We start from the raw sequence: 23,240 nt of genomic DNA, 5'->3' as shown, positions 1-23,240 counted from the left end.
CTACAGGTGCCCGCCACTGCGCCCGGCTAATTTTTTCTATTTTTAGTAGAGACGGGGTTTCACCATGGTCTCGATCTCCTGACCTTGTGATCCACCCGCCTCGGCCTCCCAAAGTGCTGGGATTACAGGCGTGAGCCACCGCGCCCGGCCAGTGCGAGATTTCAATACATGTATACAATATATGTGCAATGATCAAATCAGGGTAATTAGTGTGTCCATCACCTCAAACATTTATTATTTCTTTGTGTTGGAAACATTCAAAATCCTCTCTTCTAGTTATTTGAAAATAAGCACCAAAGTATTGTGAACTATAGTCACCCTACAGTGCTATAGGACACTAAAACCTATTCCTCCTATGTTGCCGTACTTTTGTATCCATTAACCAATCTCTCCTTATTCCCCTCTCTTCCCACATTTTTAGCCTGAGTAATCACTATTGTACTCCTTATTTCTGTATGAACTTTTTAAAGATTCCATCCAACCCCATTGGAAATGAGGAAAAACAAACAAACAAAAAAAAATTAAGATTCCATATGAGTGACAATATGTGTGACTTATCTTTTTTGCCTGGTTTATTTCACTTACTAACATAATCGTGGCTATACGAATTTACGTTCCCACCAACAGTGTATAAGAACTCCCTTTTCTCCACATCCTTTCTGGCATTTGCTATTTTTTGTCTTTTTGATAATTGCCATTCTAACTAGGGTGAGATGATATCTCATTGCGGTTTTGATTTGCATTTCCCTGATAAGTGATGTTGAGCATTTTTTCATATGCTTCTTGACCATTTGTATGTCTTTTTTGAGAAATGTTCAGATCCTTTAAAAAATCAGATTATTATTTTTTTTTTGTTGAGTTGTTTGAATTCCTTGTGTATTCTGCATATTAATTCTTTGTTGGATGAACAGTTTGCAGATAATTTCTCCCATTCTGTAGGTGGACTATTCATTCTGTTGATGGTTTCCTTTGCTGTGCAGAAGCTTTTTAGTTTGACAGAATTTCATTTATCTATTTTTACTTTTGTTGTCTGTACTTTTGAGGTCTTATCCATAAAATCTTTGCCCAGATGAAGGTCCTGAAACATTTTCCCTATTATCTTCTGGTAGTTTCTTAGTTTTGATCTTACATTAAAGTCTTTAATCCATTTTGAGTTGCTTTTTGTATATAGTGAGAGATAGGGGTCTAGTTTCATTTCTCTGCATCTGGATATCTAGTTTTCTCAGCACTATTTGTTAAAGAGACTGTTCTTTCCCCAAAGTATGTTTTTGTTGCTTTTGTTGAAAATCAGTTGGCTGTAAATATTTGGATTTATTTCTGGGCTCTCTATTCTGTTCCATTGGTCTGTGTGTCTGTTTTTATGTCAGTACCATGCCATTTTGATTATTATAGTTTTGTAGCATATCTTGAAGTCAGGTAGTATGATGCCTCCAGCTTTGTTCTTTTTGCTCAGGAGTGGTTGGCTATTCAGGGTCCTTGGTGGTTCCATATAAATTTTAAGATTGTATGTTCTTGTATGTGAATTTTTATAGCAGCATTATTCATAATAGCTGAAAGATAGAAACAACTCAAATGTCTATCAGCTGACAAATGGGTAAATAAAATGTACTACATACTATAATGGAACATTATTAAACCATAAAAAGAAATAAAGTACAGATAAATGCTACAACTTGCGTAAACCTTGAAAATATGCTAAGTGAAAGAATCCAGTCACAAAAGTCTACATATTACATGATTTTATTTATAAGAAAGTCCAGAATAGGGAAATATATGAAGACAGAATGCAGAATAGTGATTGCTTTGGGCTGCAGGAGAGATAGCAGCCCCAAGGGAGGGTTATAACTAAAAGACATGTCACCTTTTTTGAAGTGATGAAACTGTTCTAAAATTGGTGATGGTTGCACATATCTGTGAATTAAATCTGTTGTATACTCTAAACAGGTGAATTGTATGATATTAAGTTATAGCTCAGTAAAGCTGTTTTTGTTTTTTTTTTAAAGATATCAAATCTACAATCTCATCTTCCATCTTAAAGTAGAAAAAGAAGAACAAGGCCGGGTGCGATGGCTCATGCTTGTAATCCCAGCACTTTGGGAGGCTGAGGTGGGTGGATCACTTGAGGTCAGGAGTTTGAGACCAGCCTGGCCAACATGGTGAAACCCCTTCTCTACTAAATGTACAAAAATTAACCAGGTGTGGTGGTGCACTCCTGTAATCCCAGCTGCTTGGGAGGCTGAGGCAGGAGAATTGCTTGAACCCAGGAGGGAGGCAGAAGTTGCAGAAAGCCAAGATCTCCACTGCACTCCAGCCTGGGTGACAGTGTGAGACTCCATTTCCAAAAAAAAAAAAAAAAAAAAAAAAAAGAAAAAGAAGAACAAATGAAACCCAACATAAACAGAAAGAAAAAAACTAAAGTGGCGATAATGAAATAGAGAATAGAAAAACCGTAAAGAAAATCAACAAAGCTCAGGCACGGTGGCTCACACCTGTAATCCCAGCACTTTGGGAGGCTGAGGCGGATGGATCACAAGGTCAGGAGATTGAGACCATTCTGACCAACACGGTAAAACCCCATCTCTACTAAAATACAAAAAAAAAAAAAAAAAAAAAAATTAGCTGGGCATGTGGTGCACGCCTGTAGTCCCAGCTACTCGAGAGGCTGAGGTGGGAATAGTTTGGACCTGGGAGGCAGAGGTTGCAGTGAGCCGAGATCGTGGCACTGCACTCCAGCCTGGCAACAGAGCAAGACTCCATCTCAAAAAAAAAAAAAAAAAAGAAAAAAAAGTCAACAAAACTAAATGCTGGTTCTTAGAAAATACCAACAAAATTGAATGAAAAAGTAACTGATAGGAAGTCAAATAAGAATAATAAGAATTATTATTCTTTAGAGACATGGTCTTATTTTATTGCTTAGACTGGAGTGCAATTGTGCAATCATAGTTCACTGCAGCCTTGAACTCCTGGGCTCAAATGATCCTCCCACCTCAGCTTCCTGAATACCTGGGACTATAGGTGTGTATCACCACACTTGGTTAGTTTTTAAATTTTTAGTAGAGATTGGGTCTTGCTATGTTGTCCAGGCTAGTCTCGAACTCCAGATCTTCAGCAGTCCTCATGCTTCAGCCTCCCAAAGTGCTGGTATTATAGGTGTGAGCCACTGTACCTGACCAAATAATTATTTGTGTATTTGGGAAACTGGATTTGAGACCTAAATCTGCTACTACATTTCTGATGTGAGTTTGAGAATTTCCCTTAACCTTCTTAGGTTTCACTTCCTTATCTTTAAAATTAAAGTGATTCATATGGATTCAATAAAATCTATTTCAACAAATTTAGCATTTGCAAGTTCCTACCATTAAGAAGATATAACTCCTGTTGTGTCAGATGTGAAATTATTCTGTTTTGCAAACTGACCTAAGCCAATTTGGCTATTGTCAACAGACAGATTCTCTCAGTAAATGTTGGTACCTCTGATCATTAGGGGTGGATGGAAGCTGTATCTCCTTTGCTACAACCTTGCTACCCAGAGCTATTTTTTGATAAAACCTAGCTTTGAATCAAATTTTGCCTCAGATACAAATATCTATTGTTCCGCAAGCACAAAAACAATTATATAGCCAGTACATATAAACACAGTGAAGTCCTCATTCTCTCTCCTTTTAGGTTTCTGAGCAAGATGCTTGCATGAAAGATTCAATCTAATGCCAATGCAAAAATATTGTGAAAGCAGCAGGATCAGCTAGGCTTCCAGTTGGGTAAGGCAATCAAATTCTTTGTTTTGATGTAGGTAGGGTGAATCATAGCATTGAATGCACTTCTATTTCTAGAGTCAACTCTAAAGATGTTAAGCTGCTAGTCTTGGCTGATTCTTATATCCCATTCATCAAAGGGCAGAAGTGTCTGCACAATTTGTTAAGCTAACTACACATCAAGAATATCACTCATTTCACCAATGAAACGTTATATCTAACCTTGTGTCAGCTATCTGTTGCCACAATGATACTGTATAACAAACAACCAGAAAGCCTTAGTGCATAAAAAATAAAGTTTATTGCTCAAGTGCTTGAGTTCAGTGGAGGGTCAGTTAAGCAGCTCATCTGATCTTGCCTGAGTTTGCCTATATATTTGGGGGTCAGTTGGCTGTTGGCTGGGGCTACTGGGGCAGCATAGTTTTGTTCCATGTGCCTGTCATCCTCCAGAAGACTATGCAGGGCATGTTCTCATGGTGATAACAGAGATGCAAGACCAAATAAGCTCAATCAGCAAGCTCTTTCCAAGTGTGTGCTGATGTCACATCTGCTAACATCCTATTGGCCAAAGTAAATTACATGACTGGGCTAGAGTCAAGGGGTGGGCAAACACACTCTCCATAGTGGGAGGGCACTGGTGTTCTCACTGTGTTATTCTTCTCTGTAATGTTGCTTGTTTCTGTTTTTGAATTAGGTATAGAATTAAAAAAACCCAAGATAAAAGCGGTGAATATCATGTTGCTTTCATTATACGAGGTCTGTGGCTGTGAATTAACACATGCCATGAGTTCATATGTCAGAAAACTGCTTTAGTGTTGTGTGCTAGTCATTAGTGTCCATGGAGGAAATATTTATCTACTGTTACACATCTTTATCAGCAGTGTTAGATACCATGGTTTAAATGGTACTGGAAAATGATTTTTTAATCTGGCTTATCTTTTGAGGCTCTCAGTCTTCAAATAGTGAGTCTTGCTGGGGTCTATTAACTAGGCCAAATCAAGAACCCTTCGCTAACCTGTGAAGCTGGAGAATAGAAATGGAGAAAGTTGAACATCATATAAGCTAATTTTTGTATTGTCCACTTGGTGGTAGAATTGTTTTCAGATAGTGTGAAGAGTAATGAGCCAAGTAAAAGAGAAATAGAATTTTATGAATTCTAAGCCAGGAGAAAAATGCAGCATGTGTTTTAAATAGGTATTCTAATCAGCATTATTACTTTTACTAAAGTACAAAAGATAGTGTAATCCAGGGTAGGTGTGTTTATGTAATAAGTTTTAAATGTGTTTAATTTTTTTTAAGGAGTAGCGATAATTCTATTTCCCAACACATCAAATGAAGCTACTTGCTTTCTGGTTAGAGTTCAGTGCTCAGAAATATAGATTTTAGAGATTATCTTAATTTGGGTATTCCTCAGCACTATTTAATCTTTTTTTTCTCCTTTTAAGATTAGAAAAGTTCTTGTATGAAATAACACTACTCTTACAACGTTATATAAGTCCTTCGCACTCAAAGTATGCTGGGAGTTCAAGATCAGCCTGGGCAATATGGCGAAACCCTGTCTCTACAAAAAAAAAAAAAAAAAAAAAAAAAAAAAAAAATTAGCCAGGCATGGTGGTGCACACCTGAGGCAGGAGGATTGATTGAGCCTGGGAGGTCGAGGCTGTAGTGAGCCATGATCATGCCATTGCACTCCAGCCTGGGCGACAGAACAAGACCCTTTCTCAAAAAAACCTCCAAAACAAAAAACAAAAAACAAAGTGTGGTCAGCAACATTGGCATCACTTGGGAGCTTGTTAAAAACATGGGGAATCTTGGCCTTCACTCCACACCTACTGAAACAGACTGAAATTTAACAAGGATGATCCCCAGGTGATTCGAGTATAGTTTTACATGCACTGTTCTCCACTGGTGGAATGCAAACAGTGGATGATGAGGTACAAAGGGAAGAAAAGTGGGACAGATATCAGGACTGGAACCATTTAACAGGTATTCATGGATCTGTTCTGAACTTTCAATCGCCCATGCTCCAGCACTGGAGATTGTGTTTAAGAAGCCACCTGTAGTTCTTTTAGATTCTAAAAGAAAGAAGGCAGAGTGTGTCACTAATTCACCAACTTATCAATCAATCATCAAAATACAGGAGATTCTGTTTTGGCCTAGCCAGCCACTGATGGTGTGACATTTGATAGGGCATTAATCTCTAAGTCTTTAGCATCCTTATCTGGAAGCAATGAGATGGTTGGGCAAGTTCATCCTTTTCAGCTTTTTGGAAGATGCTATGCTTTTAGGCAGGGTTGATAGTCAACGGGTAAACACAGATGGCCCTGTCCCCATCTTTAGATTGGGTTTTGTTTGGAGTGGCTGGTGCCGGTGACCTACTACTGGTAGTTAGGTGGTTTGAATATTTTTCCAAACAATGATTATAGGGGAACTTGCCAAGTGCAGTGGCTCTGCCTGTAAGCCTAGCACTTTGGGAGGCCAAGATGGGAGGATTGTTTGAGCCCTGAAGTTTGAGACCAGCCTGGGAAACATAGCAAGACTCTGTCTCTATCAAAAAAATTTTTTCAGGCTTGGTGCAGTGGCTCACACTTGTAATTTCAGCCCTTTGGGAGGCTGAGGTGGGCAAATCGCTTGAGCCCAGGAGTTTGAGATCAGCCTGGGCAACATGGTGAAATCCCATCTCCACTAAAAACACAAAAATTAGGCAGGTGTGATGGCATGTGTCTGTAAACCCAGCAACTCAGGAGGCTGAAATGAGGGGATTGCTTAAGCCTGGGAGGTCGAGGCTGCAGTGAGCTGTGATCATGCCACTGCACATCAGCCTGGGCGACAGCGAGGCTCTGTCTAAAAACATCTTTTTTTCTAAATTTAAAAAATAATTATAGCGGAGCTAAGTGTCAGGGACTGTTAGGGACTAAGTAGTACCATCATAGGTTCTAGAGTACTTGCTTGTCTTGGAGTCAGATACATGTCTATGTAGAACTGAGGTATCAGAAAGTTGAATTAGGCAGAGCAGAGAATGGAAGGTACATAGGCTTTAGTGTCAGTCTTGGGTTTCTATGCTAGTTCTGTTGTTTGCTAGTTATATGGTTTTGAGTACATTACCTAAAATCATGTAGTATCTTTTTTTAGGCTATAACATGAGATTAACATAATAATAACATTTACTTCCAAGTAAAATTGCAAGGAATTAATAAGAGAATTTATGTAGAGGGTCTCACAAGTGGTGGATGCTCAGTAGATGTTAGTTTCCTTTTCACTTGTGTGTCCATACCCAAATAGCTTGTATGTAGAGCTTTACTTCTGCAAACTTCTATAAGGTGATGCAGCAAATGAACAAAGACACCAGGTACCTTAATAAATTACAAAAACAAAGCATAACTAATCGTTAGAGCAATTCTAGTTGGTGTGGAGGGAGGTTATACATCCACCTGAAACTCTTGCCAAAATGAAAGTTGGACTTTCTTCTTTCAGCTAGTGATCTTTCAACGTTTTTGCTTGCAAGCTCTCTTCAAGCATTTTGAAAAAAACAAACACAAAAATAGCTATGTATTCCACATACATCTTAAAGTTGACATCTAAAATTTGTCATCATAAGTTTTTGCAAAGGATGTGATTTCTGGCATAATATAAATATTACCATTTGAAAATAAAACTATTGTTTATCTATCATAGATTAGAATATTTAAAGTAAGAAGCACCCTGGGTACTCATCTACAAGGTGGACCATTCTGAAATTTTACAGTTCTTAGTGAGAAACAGCTTGGTGAGGACTTGCTTTCCCCAGCATCTCATTCTGTGCCTGGGTGCTCCTATAGCTTTATTTCAAGGAAGAGAAGGTGAAAAGTTACATATTTATTCCTGACAGTTCAACATTGCATCTTTGAATAAAAGCTGGGGTTGGCGAACTCTTCTATTTTTTTGAGGAGGAGTCTCGCTTTTGTCACCCAGGCTGGAGTGCAATGGCGCAATCTCAGCTTACTGCAACCTCCGCCTGTCGGGTTCAAGCGATTCTCCTGCCTCAGCCTCCCAAGTAGCTAGGATTACAGGCACCCGCCACCACACCCAGCTAATTTTTTGGTATTTTTAGTAGAGACGGGGTTTCACCATGTTGGCCAGGCTGGTCTCAAACTCCTGACCTCAGATGATCCGCCTGCCTCTGCCTCCCAAAGTGCTGGGATTACAGGCGTAAGCCACTGCACCCGGCTGGCAAACTTTTTCTTAAAAGACAAAATAGTACACGCTTTAGGCTTTGAGGGTCATACAGTCTCTGTTGTAATTAATCAGCTCTCCCATTGCAGTTTGAATGCGGCCACAGGCAATACATAAATGAACGAACAGGCCTGTGTTCCAATAAAACTACATACTCTTTTAGCAGTCACTCCTCATCTCCACTATCACACTCATAACCCTCATCTCCCATCCTCTGCCCCCATCCCTAGGCAACCACTTATCTACTTTCTGTCTCTGTGGATTTGCCTATGCTGGACTTTTGGAAACCTACTTAGAACTCACTCTGGTGATTTTGTAAAAACCCAATTCTCTATATTAAATCTGTTTTTGCTTAAAATGCCTTGAGCGGTTTCTGTTTCTTGTACTGAACCCTAACTGGTTCAGAGTTAAAGGAGAAAAACGAAGAATTTTCAACTTTTAAAGAAGAGCTATTTTTTTGTTTTTTTTTCTTCAAGAGGGAGTCTTGCTTTGTTGCCCAGGCTGGAGGGCAGTGGCATGATCTTGGCTCACTGCAACCTCTGCTTCCTGGGTTGAAGTGATTATCCTGCCTCATCCTCCTGAGTAGCTGGGATTACAGGCATGTGCCACCACTCCCAGCTAATATTTATTTATTTATTTATTTTTGAGATGGAGTCTCCCTCTGTCGCCCAGACTGAAGTGCAGTGGTGTGATCTTGGCTCACTGCAACCTTCACCTCCCAGGTTCAAGCTATTTTCCTGCCTCAGCTTCCTGAGTAGCTGGGATTATAGGCATGCGCCATGAAACCCAGCTAATTTTTGTATTTTTAGTAAAGACGGGGTTTCACCGTGTTGATCAGGCTGGTCTCGAACACCTGACCTTGTGATCCACCCACCTCAGCCTCCCAAAGTGCTGGGATTACAGGCGTGAGCCACCGTGCCCAGCCTAATTTTTGTATTTTTAGTAGAGGTTGGGTTTCACCACGTTGGCCAGGCTGGTCTTGAACTCCCAGCCTCAAGTGATCTGCCCGCTTCAGCCTCCCAGAGTGCTGGGATTATAGGTGTGAGCCACTGCGCCTGGCCAAGAGCTTGTTTTTTTAATGAGTGATAATGAGTCTCAAATTGCTATATTTAGATTCAAGTGTATACATGTTAAGACACCAATACTTACAGCACACCAAAAATTATCCTTTTAAACTAATTATATTTAGAATAAAAGTTTAGATGTTTCACTTAAAACTATGCAGAAGAGCACTAAAGTCATAATGACAAGGTAAATAGTTTTGCAAATTTCTGAGAGTTGAAATGCAAGTGCAGGAGTCTGAAGGCTTGTTTCAGGCTGCACATGATTGTCTCCAGAATGTTCTTGGAACCTAAGCCTTTGACTTTATACTTTCTGGCTTCATTCTTTAAAATATGTCTATTAGCATTACAAGTCATTTTTGTTTGATTCCTCAAAACACCATGTATTTATTTAAAACTTTCTAACAATACGGACATGATGGTTCTACCTTTAACTACACTTTCTAGGGGTCACTGTAATTAACATATTTTATCCTTTGAGATCTTTCTCTGAGACAGGAGCTGTAAGGGAAACTTACTCTGTATAGTAGATGACTTCTTGAGGTGTCTCCTAGGATCTAAGATCTACATATAAAATTAGTGTATTTCTTTGAAAGCCTAGCACAGTGTCCTACCCGTGGTACTGAAATCAATCTTTGTTGATACTCTCCTCTAATTTAAATGATTCAGAGCCTTGCCAAGGAGTTAAAAAGTAGATCATTTAAGACATGAGTCTGAACTGCACATCTTTATAAGATCCTCTGCACAGCCAGTGCTTTTTTTTTTGGTAATTAAATACTTTATTCACTTTTTAAAGAATGTGGATACCTATAACACAGAAATAACAAATGTCTTTTTTTGTCAAGGGTTATTTTTGTGATGTGAACAAAATGAGGTGATTCTTTATGCTATATCATATTCAGTAAAAATAATACTGATAATACCTGAATTTATAATTGTTTTATTAAGTGCTTTATATTTTACTTCATAGCACTTTGAAATGTATCTTATTTGATCCTAGTAAGGCAGGCTTAATAAGGTTATGCCCATTTTAGAGATGAGTAAATAGAGGCTAACAGAGGTTCATGAACTTGTGAAGGTCCCACAGTTAGTGGTAGAGCTTGAACAAAAACATTTTGACCTTAATGTTCTTTTCCCTGTGAATACACATAACATTGTCTAGCAATTGCCTTTATTAAATGATAATTGGGTAATTTGACTTTGGGGGACAATTTTGAGACAGTTGGCATATGCCTCTGCAATTTTTGCTTATTATTGCATCACTTTCTCGTTTTGGAAGTCAAATGGTAGTTTAGCACAGTTACTATAACTCAATAAATTAGTTGTGGCCTGATGAGGGTGCTCTTATTCAATGTATGATTTGAGAATTGATGTTCAATCTAGTTTATAACATCACATGTTGCTTAAGTAAATGAGTGTGTGAGTATATTTATCTTGGACCAAATAGAGTATTTTAGTTTAGATCTTTCCCCCTTTTCCTACCTGTGCAAAGAAATGGAATCTCAACTTTCCGCCTTATTCTGAAGACACCGCAGTGTGGATTTAAAACAATAAAGAACCTTCCAAAGATCAGATTGATTTAACTCTGATTCTGGAGGGAGAGTATGGGAATACAGGAAGGGAGGCTGGATCTATCCAGCACTGAGAATGGTCAGCAGCCGAGGAAACTCCTTTAAAAAGCCCTTCTGACCCTCTTCTCCCAACCCCAGTCCTAGCAGTCCAGGCATCACATCAGTAGGATTCCTTTGTGCATGCCCTCAGCTCTTAGATTAGCTTCCCTAAACTTTTGGCTGATGACAAAAGTTCTGAAGTGTAGATTTGTCCTTCTTGATTTACTGGTGGAAAAAATTACCTTTAGGTTCTGCTTTTATATCCTAGCTGCTCATTTATGGACTGACATAGGTAATGCCTTCCTGGCTGGACCTTCTTCCCCGCTTCCACCGTCACACACACACACTCTCACACACACACACACACACACACACACACACACACACGTCTCTCTCGAGCAGGTGCTGTTCCACCCCCTAATCCTGGGAGGCTCTAGATAGTAAAGGAACATCCTGTGCTCTGTCAACCCATTAAGCACTTTCATTGGCTTCCCTCTGGACAATATAATAATTTATTGAAACCCATTATAACTTGGAACATTTGATTCCTTAAATTAAATGGTGTCAGACAGCAGTGACTCTGCCACTTCCTAGGCTGGAAACTCTGGACAAGTTACCTAACTTCTTTAGTTTTCAGTTTCCTCTTTTACAGAGTAGGGCTAATAGTACCTGCTTTAAAGTGTGGTTGTGACAATTTAAAGTTTCTGTAGGAAAACCAATTAGCTTATGGCCTGATCACTATGTCTAGAATATCCTTTAAAAGAACTGACTTTATACTTTGTGGCTTCAGTCTTGAACAAAAAAGTTTATTAACTTTTAGAAATCATTTTTTCTTTGATTCCTTAAATCAGTGGTCCAGAGATCACTGATTTTTTGGTACCAGAGACCGGTTTTGTGGAAGACAATTTTTCCATGGACTGGGGAGGTGGGGTGCAGGGAGATAGTTTTGGGATGATTCAAGTGCATTATATTTATCATGCACTTTATTTCTATTATTATTACATTGTAATATAAAATGATGTAATTATACCACTCACCATAATGTAGAATCAGTAGGAGCCCTGAGCTTGTTTCCTGTAACTAGACGGTCCCATCTAGGGGTGATGGGAGACGGTGACAGACCATCAGGTATTAGATTCTCGTAAGGAGTGTGCAACCTAGATCCCTCGCATGCGCAGTTCACAATAAGGCTTGTGCTCCTATGAGAATCTAATGCTGCTGCTGCTCTGACAGGAGACGGAGCTCAGGCAGTAATGGGAGCCATGGGGAGCAGCTGTAAATACAGATGAAGCTTTGCTCACTCACCTGCCACTCACCTCCTGCTGAGCAGCCCAGTTCCTAACAGGCCACGGACTGGTACTGGTCTGTGGCCTGGAGGTTGGTGACCACTACCTTAAATGACAAAACGTCATGTATTTATTATTGATATATGACAAATACTCAGTATTATTAAACATACTTGGTCATAGGCACCAACTTTAGGGACCAGGGTATTTTGGAGGGGGGCAGGACTAGTAAGAATAATCTTAGGAACAATAGCTTGAAATAGGGACCAAAGAATAGATCCTATAAAGTCAAAAGCAGGAACTTAATGATAAAAACTTAGGGTAGGGGGAGAGATTCAGGGTCCGCACAGGAAATTAGTTATCATTTTGGGATGTAGCATCTTCGGTATAAGTGGCAGTAAAGGGTGCTCAGATTACAGTGGGAATCCCAGTAATTCCCTGCCTAAGCAGCCTAAGAGGAAGGATGGCTCAGTGTGAAACATCCCCAGGCTGAGTGCTGGAGCAGCTCAGGGAAACTCGGATCCGTCCATGCATTATACTCAGAAAGACAGAGGCAGAAAAATCTACGGACTGGCACCTGAAATGATAAAATACAAGTATTTGCCTTCCTCCCTGAGTGTTTTACTCTTTCACAGTTTATTTTTATACATTTGAGATGATGTCAGTGCCCAGGATTTTCTAGTCAAGAAAGCGCTCATTTGGAGATCTCAGATATTTGTGGTTTGGCACACTTTTTATAGTAGTGGATTACTGAATTCCAGAGCATTTGAAATGACACAATTGATAGGATCTTTAGTGCTGAAAAAAGACGACTGTCCCAATATATATATAACCTTTCAGTGATGTTCTTTTTGTTACCATCACTAAGTTGGTGTTTTAAACTTATCCTTGTCTTCCTTTGTTTTCAGCTTCTTAAATGCTGCATTGAGAGGATGAAACAGAATGGGTGTGAACAAGAGTTCCCTGAGAAAGGACAGCTCTTAGAGAGATAGGATGCTTACTGGACTCAAGAAGATACCAAATCATGGTGTGCATTTCTGTGTTGTGTTTGGAAGAGGAACTGAGGGTTGTTATGAAAATGAAGGATGTGTTCAACTTAGAAGAATTAAACCTCAACCATATGTCTCTTTCAAATGGCATTCTTGATTCCAAAATCTTAAGTAGAGTGTAAAGTTACTGATGGATACTGTAGTAGCCAGGCTAAGCTGAGCTATTCAGTGGAACAGATAAACCTGAAAATTTTAGTGGCTTAACACAACAAGATTTGTTTCTTTTTAATATCACAATCTGATATAGATTGGGTTGGTCTCCTGCTTGGCTTTCCATCAAGCGACAACTCAGGGATCCAAGTTGCTTTTATTTGGAAACTGTCATCTTGAGAGCATTTTGTTTCCAGCTGTATGGACAGGAGATACAGAAGGTGTGGAGAAGTGCATCCTTCCGGGATCACAAACGATACATCACTTTTGCTCACATTCCACTGTTAAGAATTAGTGACATGATCCCACTGGGATTCATGGGGTCTGGGATATGGAATACGTGGATATTTGGCAAGCATGAACAATCTTTGCCACAGAAACACTACCTCTATTATGTTATTCTGTATCCCTTATCTTCTCATGGTAGATTTTGCATAGGATTAGTATCAGGAAAAGATTTTTCTCTCCTAAAATGTTGGTATTCTTTTTTTTTTCCTCTGGAGTCAGGAACTTTAGATTTAATATTAATAACTATCTAATCTGAGATTTTTAGTAGCCTCATGTATCCTATTTCTCTATTGTGTTTCTGGAATAGTTTTATTTTTGTATTTTAACTGACCAATTGTATTTGATTTTTTAAAAATTGCCATAATCCTTTCTAATTTTAGCTGTTCGTTTAATGAACACTTACCAATAGCAGATGTATTGATAAGGATGAAGGATGTTTTTAGCTGCCACAGAAAAAACTAATAAATGGTTTAAGCAATAAGAGTTTTATTATTGGATACAAGAAGTCTGGCCGTTCCAGGATAGGTTAATTCAATGGTGTGATATCATAGAGGATCACGTATACTTACTTTTTCTGTTTTATAAACTTTAGCGTTTGACGGAGTCTCCCCTTCCTGTCACATACAGCTTAGTAGTTCCAGATGTTGCTTGCATGGTAGACCCTAGTCAGGCCTGGGTCTTGTGACGCAGGAGACAAATATGCTCACAGACTGGTTGTCATGACATGGCTGCAGTGTGGTGCCACCAGGCATGCATCATGCCTACTCATCATATGATATTAGATTATATAATCTGTGGAAAATGTTGCAGAATGATGCTAGTGGAAGGGTCAGAAACTATATCCAGACTTGGATGTTAGATCCAGGCAAATGACTTGTTGAAAAGAGATTTCTCTTTAGAGAGAAATCATGTTGGTGTACTAGGTGACATGTTTGGTTGTGGAGAGGGTGGGGAACTGCTTGGATAGCATGGTAGTGATAGAAGTGGTGACAAGCTGGATGCTGGATATAGTTAGAAGGATTAACTGATCAATTGGATGTGAGGAGTGATATAGAGAGAGATATTGGGAATGACTCCAAGTTTTGGCCTGAGTGATGGGAAAAATCGAGTTGCTATTTATCAATATAGGGAAGACTAATGAGTTTGGTGCTGTCATAAAATAAAATGTATCAGATTTTTGGTAACAACTGGAAGTAAGACATTGCAAGGAGTCAGGACTGGGCTGAGATAGAGTTCACATGGGGAGCTGGAATCAGAGTGCTGCCCCAGGTCCCGGGACCCTGCCAGGCAGAAAAGACACTTGGTATGGGCAAGGACTCCAGTATGCCAGAGCCTCTTCCTCCTTTCTCAGGCCAAATTTGTGTCCTTGCAAAATTTGGCTACAGATGTTAAATTTACAAAGACCTCTGATACCCATTATCCCACCCAACCCTCTGGAGAGCCTTTGTAATGTGGTAACTGCTCCTATGCACATAGCCAAAGACTTGAAAACAGTCTCAGAAAAGCTGTAATTTCTACATTCATTCATTTAATGAACAGTTACTAAACACTTATTTCTTTATTTTTATTTTATTTTATTTATTTATTTTTGAGGCAGAGTCTCAGTCTGTCGCCCAGGCTGGAGTGCAGTGGCAAGATCTCGGCTCACTGCAACCTCTGCCTCCCAGGTTCAAAGGATTCTCCTGCCTCAGCCTCCCAAGTAGTTGGGACTACAGGCGTGCACCACCACACCTGAAAAATTTTTGTACTTTTAGTGGAGACAGGGTTTCACCATGTTGGCCAGGCTGGTCCTGAACTCCTGACCTCAAGTGACCTGCCTGCCTCTGCCTCCCAAAGTGCTAGGATTACAGGCATGAGCCACTGTGCCTAGCCCCAAACATCTATTAAGTACTTGCTGTATATGGTGAAATAAACCCCAGCTCTCCTGATTGAAGCTAGTGTTCTTTTCACAAATCTTCAATACATCAAGTCCTACTTCTCTTTCTTTCTGTATTTAACTCATAAATATTCCTCTTCTGTCATTTGTGGTTTTGAAATGTCTGCAAACTCATGGATACTGTTCACTTCTACTGAATAGAATAAAGCAGAAGTGATGGAATATAACCTCAGAGGCCATTTCCTAAAAACCACTGTGGCTTCCTACTTGTTCTCTTGCTCTCTCTCTTAGATCACTTGCTCTGGGGAAAGCCAGCTGTCATATTGTGAGCAGACCTATGAAAAGGCCCACTTGGTGAAGAACTGAGGCCTCTGACTGATGGACACATGGGTGACCTTGCAATCAAGTCTTCTGGCCCCAACCAAGCCTTCAGCTGAGACTGCAGCCTCATGAAAGATCCTGAGCTAGAAGCATCCTGCCATCCTAATAAGTCACTTGAATTTCTGACACTTAAAAATTGTGAGATAATAAGCACCTGTGCTTTTTTTAAGTATTAGGTTTAAAAAATGCTGAAAAAATAAAGAAGAAAAAAGACAACTCATAATCTCACCACATTAAAAAGAATAGCTATAGAAAAATTCCAGTAGTATAAAAAATAAAAATGGAAATAACTCCCCACCATCCCCGATCTTTAGTTCTTTTTCCCACAGTGACATTTTCTTTCCCAAGACATGTTCATGCATATGCAATATATGTATGCAATATATGTGTAAACTCTTTAAGATGTTCACAAAAGGATCATGTTACACTCACTTGAGAAACTTAATATTATATCTTGAAGATGTCTTCATATCAGTATATATACATCTATCTTATTTTTAAAATAGATTTCCCATAATTTAAATGTACCATATTTCTTTTACCAGTCCCCATATATGGACATTTAGGATATTTCCAGTATTCTTTTCTGTTATAAAAATGTGGTGATAAACACTTTCATGCTTTTTTGAGTACCCTCAAGTAAAGTCCTGTAGGTAGCATTCTGGCATCATGTTGTATGTGCATTTAAAGTTGATGCTATTCACTTGTTCCACAATCTTTGCTCTGAGTTTACACTGATGAAGCATGGGAATGCTATATCCCCACAAACCTGTGCATAATGTTGATAGTAGGCATTGTTTGCTATTTTCTGACTGTTTATTTTTCTTCTTTTGAGAATTGCCATGCCTAGAAGAGTGCCGGTCTTATAATATATAAGATAATAACTTGATAGCTAGCATTTCTGAGGCTTCTTGTGCTTTGCATATATTTACTGTTTTGATAAGACCCTATGAAGTCGGTACTATTATTACCTGCTTATGGTTGGTGGGAAAACTGAGCCATAGAGAAATTAAACAGACTGTCCCAGGTCACACAACTAGGAAGGGTGGAGCCAGGATGCAAATGATATGGAATTTAAAAAAATGAATAGTTGAGTGAATGAATAAATTGATGACCTGTTTACATCTTTTCTCATTTTTTAATTGAATTTTGTTTCTTTTTGTTTCTTATTTGTAGGATCTTTGTATATATTATGAATGTTAACTTTCCTATTCTACATGTTGCAGGTATTCCCTCTGGTCTGTTATTTGTCTTTAACTCATTTATTTGCCACTTTTTGATATTCATTTCTTACTCATATTAGAAAACCCTCAAAGTAGTTAAAAATATGACCCCAGATATTGTTGTTAGAACATATTTGAGGAAAATAGTGATGATTTAGGTGTACAGATAAATTCTGATGTGGGTAATGCAGAGTCTCACTAAGTTCATCTAAATATGAAAAATAACCACAGGGGAATTAGTTGCTTTGTTCACACTGTAGTACTTTAACATTACAATTCCCCTTCAGGCATATTTATAATTGAAAAAGAAGGTGTTGGGGGCTTTTATATTATTGGATTGACATTTGGGGAAATGAATTTTTACTTTATCTGCAACAAATGAATCCCAATTAGTTAAGTGGCTCTGGGCTAAAGGAACTATAGCGACTTTCTTTGTCATTTTCTTTCTACTTTTTGATATGCCCTTTCTTCCCATTCCTATGAACTCCTCTCATCCTGCTGAGCCAAGTCACATTTCCCTTTGCTTGAGGCTTCTAACCCTTCTCTGATGTCCTGAAGGATTCATCAGGGAGACTCTGTGGCAAACGTCTTTCTTTCCCGTGACAGCCCCACATTTGATTAGGTGTTCACTTTCCATCCTGTGTCCTCAGGAATGTGATTATATCTCTAGCTTCAGAGTTTAAGTTTGAATTAGTCTAAGCCTAAGCCAGTGTTCTCAAACTCTAGCATGCATGAGATTCACTTGGGGAATGTATTAAAACACAGGCTGCTGATCTGCACCCCCAGAATATCTAATTCCATAGGTCTTGGGTAGGGCATTTCTATCAAGTTTTGAGGGAATGCTGATGCTGATGGCCCAGGGACCAAACTTTGAGAATCAGTGGTCTAAGCCAGTCACGATGATCCAGTATTGTCTGCCCAGGATTCATTTAGGAATGGACGCGTGCCCCAAATCCTGGTCCATGGCACTGAGGGGACGTCTTCTGTAGAAGGGTTGTCTCACTAATAAATGCATGGATGGAGACCCTCCTCCTTTGCTGGGTATATTCCTGGGTTTTTGTAACATTTGGAAGTTCTGTGTTCAATTTGTGAGCAGAAGGAAAGACTTTCATAAATTGAGGATTGCGAAGTGAGAAGCGTGGAGAGGATCTTGGTCCTGGAGGATGTAATTGTGCCACTGAAGAACCAGCTCTGGATCCAGCCTAACCCTGAGCTTTTTAGTAGAGCCATCATAAATACTTTGTGGAGTTTTATTAATAATTTGTATTAAGCATTAAATAACATTAACTCTATAAAATACAGAGAATAACAATATGTGAACACCCATTCACACAAAGCCTAGCATAAGAAAATAATATTGCCATTACCCTTGTGGTCTCCCAAAGGCAATAATGGGTATTGAAGGTAATAAGGGGATGGAAGCTCCTGCTTCCCCTAACAAAATTTCCATCCCTGTAAAATTTGTATACATCATTCTCTGGCTTTGTGTGTGTGTGTGTGTGTGTTTTCAGTTTGTGTGTTTTTAAATTTTTTTAACCACATGTATTTGCATTCTTAAAAGTATATTACTTACTTTTGCCTGGTCTTCAATATTGTACACATGGTTTCATATTGCATATTTCTTTTTTAACTTGTTTATGCAGGACATTATATTCCTCAGATCCATTCATGTTGTTATTGCAGTTTATTTGCTTTTACTGCTATGTGCTGCTACATGACTATTTTACTGTTAATGGATATTTTGACTGTTTCTAGAGTTTTCTATTCTTTCTGTATTTCTCCCTCTCTTTTTCTCTGTTTTTTTTTAGAGTCAGGATCTTGCTCTGTTGCCCAGACTAAGGTGCAGTGGCATGATCATAGCTCACTGCAGCATCAAACTCTTGAGTTCAAGCCGATCCTCCCACCTCAGCCTCCTGAGTAGCTACAAGAGAACATCACGACTCCTGACTATTCTTTTTTAATATTAAATTATTATTATTTTTATTTTTCAAATTAAAAAAATAGAGACAGAGTCTTGCTATGTTGCCCAGGCTGCTCTCAAACTCCTGGGTCAAGTGATTCTCCTGCTTCGGCCTCCCAGAGTGCTGGGATTACACGCATGAACTACTGTTTCCTTCCTTCCTTCCTTCCTTCCTTCCTTCCTTCCTTCCTTCCTTCCTTCCTTCCTTCCTTCCTTCCTTTCTTTCTTTCTCTCTCTCTCTCTCTCTTTTCCTTTCCTTTCCTTTCTTTCTTTTTCTCCTCTTTCCTTCCTCTCTTTCTTTCTCTTTTCTCTTCCTCCCTTCCTTCCTTTGCCCTCTCTCCCTTCCTCCCTTTCTCTCTCTCTCTCTCTCCTCTCTCTCTCTCTCTCCCCTCTCTCTCTCTCTCCCCTCTCTCTCTCTCTCTCCCCTCTCTCTCCCCTCTCTCTCTCTCTCTCTCTCTCTCTCTCTCTCCCTCCCTCCCTCTCTTCTTTCCAAGGTCTGGTTACCCATGTGATGTCGGCTCACTGCAGCCTCAACTTGCCGGGCTCAAGCAATCCTCCCACCTCAGCCTTCCAGGCAGCTGGGACTACAGGCACACACCACTGTGCCCAGCTAATTTTTGTATTTTTCATAGAGATAGGTTTTGCCACATTGCCTAGACTGATCTCAAAGTGCTGAGCTGAAGCGATCCTCCTATCTCGATCTCCCAAAGTGCTGGGATGACAGGCTTGCACCACTGTGACCGGCAGTCTCTTATTTCCTGTGTTGAACATGTGAGAGTGTTTTTCTAGGGCAGCATTTCTCGAGTGATGTGCTTTGCACATTGCTGCGCTGCAAATGGGTTACAGGGGTGTGGAGATACTGATTTCCTCTGTCCCCTGGGGTGACTGGGCAGGGCCTGAGCAGTGATAGCCCTGGAGCCTGTCACGCCCTGGCCCAGTTAACTCTGGTTCAGAGCAAGGAAGCCTTCTCTAAAGATGGAATTGCTGGGCTTCAGGAAGGTGCTTTTCAACCCTGCTAAGGATGAAGTGATTCCCAAAATGCTTATATTTATTTATCGTCTTTCCATGGAAATAAGTGTTCTCTTGTTCTACATCCTTGAGAATCCTTGCTATCTAACTTTAAATTTTTTGACAGTATGTTGTGAAATATTTCACTGAGATTTTAATTTGTATTTATATGATTATATTTTTGTATGTTCATTAGCTATTTGGCTTCCTTCTCTGAAATACTTACTCATTTTTTTTGCCTGTTTTTTTCCTATTTTTTTCTATTGGATTCTGTGAATTTTACTTATTTATTTTTAGAAGTTCTTTATGTATTTTAGATGTGAATTCTTTAATAATTATATGACCTACACAGATCTTTCAGTGAAGACTTAATTTTTGACTCATTTTATTTTGCCTTTTGTTGATAGAATTTCTTAATTTTAAGTTACTCAAATTTATTATTTTCCTTTATGGCTTCTGCTTTTTGTGTCTCGTTAAATAAATCCTTACTTTGAATACACATTATCTTCTAACAGTTTTATAATTTTGCTTTCACAGTTAAATCTATAATCCACCTGGAATTGGTGTGAGGAAAGAGGTCCAATTTATTATTATTACTGTGATTATTATTTGAGGCGAGGTCTTGTTACATTGTCCAGGCTGCCTTTGAATTCCTGGACTCAAGTGATCTTCCTGCCTCAGTCTCTTGAGTAGCTGTGACTACAGGTGCACACCACCTTGTGCAGCTTTTATTATTTTTTTGATACCGTTAACCAATTATCCTAGGAGTATTTATTGGTGTCTGTCCTCTTCAGTGATCTGTTGTACCAGCTCCATCATATCAGGTTTCCATATGTGTGAGAACTGTCTATCCCTGCACCAATACCAGTATCTTAAAGCCTTGTAATAATTTTTGATATCTGGTAAGATAAGCCCCTTCACCTCCAACTTGTTCTTCTTTATTGCTTTCTTGGCTATTCTTAGCCCTTTGCTCTTCCGTATTTTTTTAGAATCATGTTGTCAAGATCTAAAAAAGAGTATCTTTTGGGAATTTGATTAGCATTACATTCAAACCGTGGATTGGTGTGATGAGAATTAACTTTTTTTTTTTTTTTTCCTGAGACAGAGTCTTACTCTGTTACCCAGGCTGGAATGCAGTGGTGTGATCTTGGCTCACTGCAACCTCTGCCTCTTGGGTTCAAGCGATTCTCCTGCCTTAGCCTCCCTAGTAGCTGGGATTACAGGTGCACACCACCACGTCGGGCTAAGTTTTGTATTTTTAGTAGAGATGGGGTTTCACCATGTTGGTCAGGCTGGTCTTGAACTCCTGACCTTGTGATCTGCCCACCCTGGCTTCCCAAAGTGCTGGGATTACAGGTGTAAACCACCGTGCCCAGCCTGAGAATTAACATTTTCTAATCTGTCATTATGATATTTAGCCTTCTTTTTTTAAAATGAAGTTTTATAGTTTTATCAGAAAGGTATTGCTCATCTTCTAATAGGTTTATTATTAGGGACTTTATATGTTTTGGTGCTATTATATATGGTATGTATTCATTAAATATTTCCTTTTTGTTGATAGTGAATGGAAATGCAATAGATTTTTATACCTTGATTTTGTATTGTTCAACTTTGCTAAACTCTCTTATTAATTATTATTAACTCTTTTATTAACTCTCTTACAGGTTATTCAGTCTTTTACATAGACAGTTACATCATCTGTAAACAGGACTGTTTTTTTCTTCCTTTTGATTCTTTATTTGTTTTTCTTGCATTACTGCACTGGTTAGGATACCCAACCAATGTTGAATAAGAGTAGAAGTACAGGCGCTCTTGTCTTGTTCCTAACCTTACAGTGAATGCTTTTGGTGTTTTTTTTTTTTTATTTTTATTTTTTAGGCAGTCTTGCTCTGTTGCCTAGGCTGGAATGCAGTGGCGTAATCTTGGTTCACTGCAACTGCTGTTTCCTGGGTTCAAATGATTCTCGTGTCTCAGCCTCCTGAGTAGCTGGGACTAATAGGCACACGCCACCACGCCTGGCTAATTTTTGTATTTTTAGTAGAGACAGGGTTTCACCATGTTGGCCAGGCTGGTCTCAAACTCCTGACCTCAAGTGATCCACCCACCTCAGCCTCCCAAAGTGCTGGGATTACAGGCATGAGCCATTATGCTCGGCCACTTTCAGTGTTTTATCATTAAGTGTAAAGTTTGCTATAGGTTTTTATAGATATTCTTTATTTTTATTTTTAAGTTCCAGGGTACATGTGCAGGATGTGCAGATTTGTTACATAGGTAAACATGTGCCATGGTGGTTTGCTGCACCCATCAACCCGTCACCTAGGTATTAAGCCCAGCATACATTAACTATTTTTCCTAATGCTCTCTCTCCCTTTACTTCATCCCCCACAGGTCCCAGTGTGTGTTGTTCCCCTCCGTGTGTCCATGTGTTCTCATTGTTCAGCTCCCACTTATAAGCGACAACACGTGGTGTTTGGTTTTCTGTTACTGTGTTAGTTTGCTGAGGATAATGGCTTCCAGCTCCATCCATGTCCTTGCAAAGGACATGATCTTGTTCCTTTTTATGGCTGCATAGTATTCCATGATGTATATGTGCCACATTTTCTTTATCCAGTCTGTCATTGTTGGGCATTTGGGTTGATTCCATGTCTTTGCTAGTGTAAATAGTGCCAGAATGAACATGTGTGTGCATTATCTTTGTAATAGAATGATTTATATTCCTTTGGGTATATGCCGGGTAATGGTATTGCTGGGGTCAAATTTTTATAGATATTCTCTACTAGGTTAAGAATTTCTAGTTTGCTAAAAGTTGTTGTTATGAGATTTATCAAATACTTTTTCTGCATCTGTTGAGGTAATTGTATAATTCTTTCCATTATTTTTTAGGGTGGTAAACTGTATTTTCTGATTTTCTAATGTTAGACTAAGTTTTCATTCCTGGGGTAAAACCAACTAGTTTGTAATATATTTTCTTTTTTATGCATTGTTTTATTGTTCACCAATATTTTCCTTAGGATATTTGCATCTGTGTCCCTGAGAAATACTGGGCCGTAATTTCTTTTGTCCTTCTGCTCTCGACAAGTTTTGGAATCAAGGTTTTGCTAGACCCATAATAGAATGAGTTGATACATTTTATCAACTCATTTGATAAAATGAGTAGATGTATCACTCCAATCTCTGCCTCCATCACCAAATGACATTCTCTCCCTGTCCGTGTGTCCAAATTTCTCTCTTCTTTTAAAGGTACCAGTCACTGGATTAGAGCCCACCGCAACTCAGTACGACCTCATCTCAACATCTGCAAACACCCTATTTCCAAATAAGGTCACATTCATGGGTATCAGAAGTTAGGACTTGAACATATCTTTTTGGTGGACACAATTCAAC

The 23,240-nt window shown here is 39.1% G+C and overlaps 1 long non-coding RNA gene across 3 annotated transcripts in view; it reads left to right on the top strand.

Annotated features, from left to right (window-relative positions):
• The window catches only part of LOC103884365, a 41,953-nt gene extending 23,281 nt beyond the window's left edge, over nucleotides 1-18,672 (top strand). Inside the window, exons 1-4 of one of the 3 annotated variants that reach the window (XR_002522046.2) lie at nucleotides 1,518-2,106; nucleotides 3,667-3,758; nucleotides 12,830-12,948; nucleotides 15,576-18,672. This is a non-coding gene — a long non-coding RNA (uncharacterized LOC103884365). Of the gene's footprint in view, nucleotides 1-1,517; nucleotides 2,107-3,107; nucleotides 3,759-12,829; nucleotides 12,949-15,575 lie in introns of those variants that run through there. The other 2 variants (XR_646930.3, XR_002522045.2) reach the window with 2 other exon arrangements.
• Nucleotides 18,673-23,240: the final 4,568 nt, after the last annotated feature.

Source organism: Papio anubis, chromosome 3 (genome assembly GCF_008728515.1).
Source record: "Papio anubis isolate 15944 chromosome 3, Panubis1.0, whole genome shotgun sequence".
NCBI lineage: Eukaryota > Metazoa > Chordata > Mammalia > Primates > Cercopithecidae > Papio > Papio anubis.
Note: the sequence above shows the minus strand (reverse complement) of the source record. Positions and strands in the feature narration are given on the sequence as shown.